Source organism: Asparagus officinalis, chromosome 6, assembly GCF_001876935.1.
Source record: "Asparagus officinalis chromosome 6, Aspof.V1, whole genome shotgun sequence".
NCBI classification, from domain to species: Eukaryota; Viridiplantae; Streptophyta; class Magnoliopsida; order Asparagales; family Asparagaceae; genus Asparagus; species Asparagus officinalis.
This window is the reverse complement of record NC_033799.1, coordinates 35,885,712-35,891,473: the sequence shown is the minus strand read 5'-3', so window position 1 is coordinate 35,891,473 and position 5,762 is coordinate 35,885,712.

The following is a 5,762-nucleotide window of genomic DNA, read 5'->3' as shown; positions in this document are numbered from 1 at the left end:
AAAAAAGAGAGAGATAATCTCCGAACAGATATATCCCAGATCTTCTTCAACGGTTCAGTAGAATCTCGAGTTGGAGTTATCAGGGGTGAATCAGTCACAGAGCGCGTAGGGTACGCGACGACCTCCCGCCTCACGAACCAACTCCCTGGATTAACTATTATCACGATCTTCATAATTGGCGAGCCTCTCTAACCAGTAAAGGTCGCCGTTGAAAGAAGCGTGAAGATGTACCACTCTGACCGGGTCTTCTCTCTCAGAGAGGCCAGAGGGAAAGGGGACGCAATAGAAATTGGAGAAGTTGAACGAAAAGGCTAACGGACAAGTAAACTCGCACTAAGGACGTCGCGGTGTTTTGCCGTTTGCGCATTCTACCGCGGCAAGCCTAGATAAATGTCGCGCTCAGGCGCGACAGGCACGAGCTGCCTCGGTAACTGAACCGACAGTTGTCGATGGTGAAAAGCCTCTTAAGTTCTATAAAAAATCGAATTTTGGCAGGAGTACATATCTTGAATTGAACAAGATATGTATTCTTGAAGCATCAATCCCTCGAGGGGTGGAATGTCAACTCTTTCCCGAAAATGCCTCCTCAATGGAAGATATAACGAGGGCTATATGCGGCAGAATCAGTAATTTTTCATATAAAGGGAAGTTGAAAACTGCCTCATACCCCCAAGAAGGAAGTGCAGCCTCGTGACCCTCCTCAGGTGAGTGTCCCCGATGATTCCCTTCGAAGTGAAGCGCAGAGTCTTCTTGGAGACATCAGTAACATCGACCTAAAAAAATCAAAAACCTCAGGTTTTTTTCTGGAGATCCCAAAACAAAAGAGCGAAGCAAACCCTAAAACAATACATAGGGTACGGTTCTTACCACAGGGAGAATAGAATCAAAGTTTGATTGGAGGAAAGCTTGAATCAAGGAAAAACAAAAAACCCTTAGATATTGTTCTAAAGAGAAATCGCCTCCAAATGCTAAGAGATGAAGAGGGGGGGAAAGCCAGGGAAAATCCCTTTATAGGGTGTTTTGAAGAGGTTTCGAACTCCAGAGAGGCGGAAAAAGTGACCCGAAGAAGCCCAACATCAGGATTTATACCGATCCCCCGACTGGCCGACGAGCGCTGCGCGGCCACTCGACACTCGTCGCGCTCACCCGTTCGAGCGCGGCGAAAGTTACTTTGCCGCGCCGTTAAATGCGCGAGACAGTATAAGCTCACGGCAGCTAACACACCAATGGTTCTTCCTCTGGCTGTGCAGCAAACACTGTGCATGCACGATAATTTTCTTTGACGTTTTGAACATAGACATCTCCTGCTGTATTTGAACACAATACCCGAATACTCCGATGAGTATAGATGAGTATAAACTGCCATCTCCTTGAACCTCCCAACGGTATATGAGGTTAAAACTATTTCCCTAGAACACTCCAATAGCATATACTGAGTGCTTAAAACTATTTCTCTCCCATTGTTTCAACAACCATTCTGATTCAACTAGCGAAACGGCCACCGCGCGATAAACCCAGTAGCCTTGAGGAATTTTACGCTAGTCCTCTAAAAGCTACGTGAGGTAGACCTTAAAGATAAAAGAAGTCAAGATTGATGCCGTTCACCAAATCGATTTTACGTAATTTCTTCACAAAAGCACTATTGGAGAGAATTGCAAGGAAAGCTTTATCCATATCCAAATGGGTCCAGACTCCTCTCTAAAAAAATATGATGAAGTCCGGATACTTTGGAGGGGGTATGCGTGTATGCATCGAAAAATACTTGCAGGCATCCAATACCCACTCAACCAATAATATGGGAGAACGCAACAATTACACGTCATCAAAGGCAAACAGGTGGTCGGCGGCAGCCCATGGCGTCGCGTTAAGGCGTGCACAGCCACATAGGTCAGCTGCTAAGCGCGACAGCACATAGCGTGTCCGCGGCTCGAAGCGCGGTGGCAGCCTGTTGTGTCGCGGCTTAGGCCGCGCAACCTAGGGTGCCGGCGGCTTATGTTAAAGTAGTGCTGTGGCATTACAAGGGCAGTTATATTGATGATGTTTTGAGGCCTACGTGACAGCATATCAGAATACGGCAATGTGTGCTGACGTGAGACTAAGCAGTTTAAACCACAAAACAAGTGGTTAACGAGGGTTCGTGGGAGAGAGGTTGTTAAGCATCGATGATACATGCTGATAACCGTCTCTTTGGCCTGCGGCAGCCTATACTGCCGCGCAATAGCCCGGTAGTGGTGACTGCAGCGGCCAACAGAGGAAACATGCCAGATTCAGTTATTCTTTGCTCCCTTTCAACGTGGTGCACTGAGACCTATATTAGTACCTCCTAGAGGTACAACGAAATAAAGGCAGAGCATTGTTGGAGCAGAAGAGGTCTGGAGCTTTCAGATGATTTTGAAGAAAGAGAGAACTTGTCACCTTTGACAACATCCATATGCGGGTGATTCCTAGAATCTTAATTCAGACTGTGAGTCTTTGGAAAACGGACGTCTTACATCGGACTGAAATAATTCGTGTTTCAAACTTTACTTCGATTAAACGAAGGAGAGGATCCCTAAGCACTTCACGATCTTTGAATCGGCTGTGATCAACGAGCAAAGCAGCTAAACCGCACACGGCAAAATCCCACAAAAACAGTAGTTGATAAATCGACTTCCCTGTGTTTTTCTCGAAAGTTGTAATTTTGTTTATTTCAAATTGTAACGATTCCTGTAAGCAATCGATAGGTTAATGGAATCGCAATGGAAACGACTTTTTCGCGAAAACCAATGGTCACTTAGAACAGCCCGTAAAATAGATAAACAATCACCAAGAATTGCAGAAGTGAAGATAATATATATACACACACACACACACACACCACCACTACACACACACATATATAATAGGTATAAGACCTACTATAGTAGTATAGCTACTAATAGTATTATATACATAAGTATATAATAGTATAAAGTTATACTACATATATAGTATATATACACCCTACATATAGTATATATACGCCTACTAGGCACACTAATCTTTTTTTTATATATTTTTTTATTTTGTATATATGGTCTTAAAAAACAATTTTTGATCAAGAGATTTGAAAGTTATTTAAAACAAAGAGTTAGCATGATCTTTTCAAAACTTTTAAATTAAATCTCTAATATTTAATTTAGTTTTGTATTGCTATAATGAAAAAGATTTTCTAAGAGATTTACATTGGAGTTATATATTAAAATGTTTTCTTGATTATTAACTAGCTTCAATTAGAATGTCTAAATATATCAAAGAAAATTAGTTGTTTACTGACTTATTTAACTTGGCAAGATGACCAAATTTTGTGGGTATATTCACTGCGAACCCTCACTACAACTCATCCACTGGGGTAACCTAGGGGTTTAAAGACTTATTGTATGTGCTAAATACAACTGCGATTCCTACGAAAGTGAGTTAGATTTTCTTTTCTCTTTTTTTGCTAGAGGACTAGCAAAAGTTTAGGTGTGGGGGTATTTGATAATCATATTTTATTTTAATTTTATACCCTTATTATCTATTTTATAGGAATAAACATGCCACTAATAATTGCTTTTATCTTTAATTGTAGGTTAATGAAGAATAAATCTTAAAAATCCCATCTCTAAACAAAAGCCCATTGATTTAATGAAGAAAACAAGTATGAAGCCCAAAATCCCAAAAGCCAAAAGCCCAAAGTCAAATACAACAAATTCAGTGGATAGCAACCGGAGAGGACACGGTATCGATGCCAGCATCGTTGTCCGTATCGATGCCAGCATAGATGCCCGTATCGATGCTAGTATCGATGCCCGTTTCGATGCCAGCATCGATGCCCCTATCGATGTTGGTATCGATACCATCGGCGTTTTGTTACAGATTAATGGCTGAAATTTACTTGTTTTAGATAAGATTTCAATTCAAGGGCTCTCATTCACTGATGTTTACTATAAATAGGGGTAGAGAGTGAGGGGTTAGAGGTGTGAAAAATTTTGTAACTCTATTTGGAGAGGAGGGTTACTCTTAATTGAGAAGACCTTTTAAATTTCTAACTTTTGTTACAATTAATAAAAGAATTTTTCTCCATTTTAAATTTTTCTTTTCTCCTCTTTGTTGAATGATGAGGATGGAGATGAAGAGTAGTTTGAAGGTTTGCTTTTCTTTTATTTTTTCTTTTATTTCTTTTTAGTAATTTCTTTATTATTGCTTATTTTCTTTTATTTTTTCTTTTATTTCTTTTTAGTAATTTCTTTATTATTGCTTATTAGTTAGATTTACATTCATGCTTGTAGTGTAGATTTATTTTCTTGTCTTTTTTATTTCTTTTTGTACCTTAATTTATAGAATAGATTTATTTTCTTGAATTTCATTTTTATAATTTATTTTGTAGTTTAGATTTTAATTCTTTGTAGTTAGATTTATTTCTTGTTCATAGTTTATATTTTTCTTTTCTTTTTGTTTTTGTAATTAGTTCTTTTTCTACTTGCTTTTATTTCTTAAGATGTAAAATTTATTATTGTAGTAATCTTAGAATTGTATGAAACTAGTCTAATTTTCTTTATATTGTATGAATTATTCTCTTACACTTAAAATAATCATGTTTAGGATAACCAACTAGAGAACTAATTGATAGAAGAAGAATTTGATAATCTATGCTTATCTTAAATGGTTTGATAGGTTATACTTATGAATTCTAGGATTCCTATCTTGTTGTTGTTCTTATCATGATTTTTATTTTGACTTAGATGATAATTTGATAGGTTATACTTTCCTTAAATGGTTTGATAGTCTATACTTAATAAATTAAATTGAAATATGACAAAAAGAGAATAGTTTGTATTTAATAATTAAGATTAGTTAGTGTATTTAATTCTAGATTTCACATATCTCTAATTGAACCCTCCACCTTTTATTTTCTTGAATTTTCTCTTTCTTGCTTTTTATTCTATTCTTTGATTCTTACTTCTCTTCGCTCAAATTCAATTTATTGTTACTTGCATATATTCAAAACAATCACTCTCACTCATCATAACTCTCACACTTATTCTTTAATTCTATTTTGTCACGCACACAATATAAGAATCAATTCCGACAACTTTTTATACTATAACTTGATCAATTATGCACTTACAATTTTGGTACATAATTATACCGCATCAAGTTTTTGGCGCCGTTGCTGGGGAAGGTGATTTAAAATTGGATTTTATTATTTTGGTTCTTTAACTTGTGTGTTTTCTTATGAAGGAACCGCTTGGAGCTTAAAAATCTTGGATTGAAGATCAAGAACTTGGAGAATTCTTTTTAGGTAACTCTTCTTTCTTGTGTTTTCAATTCCACCCTTTTTAGTTAGCTTCACAATTAGAGACAATTAGGAATTAAAAAAAATTATTTTTGTTGACCATAATAATATTCACCTTTCACTTGGACATTAACTAACAAGATAATAAATTCAAACAAGAGCTATCTTCTCACATTTGATTGTTGTTGACCATAATTAAAAAAAGATTTTTTTCCATCATTTTTTGTCGCTTTTAATTTCTAGGGCTGCATTTCATATAGTTAGTAGGAATTCACCAAAGTGATTGTAGCACTTGATTTTGCACATACTTAAAACATTCTTAAGGACAAAACCCATAATCAAGATAAGGTAAGGGATTTCATCACCCTTTCCTTAGCCCACAAATCACTAATTCCTCACTTCACAAACCCAAGCCTTCTAAAACTCATTAGACGTTGGCCCCTAAGGACTCGAGCTCAATAAGGAA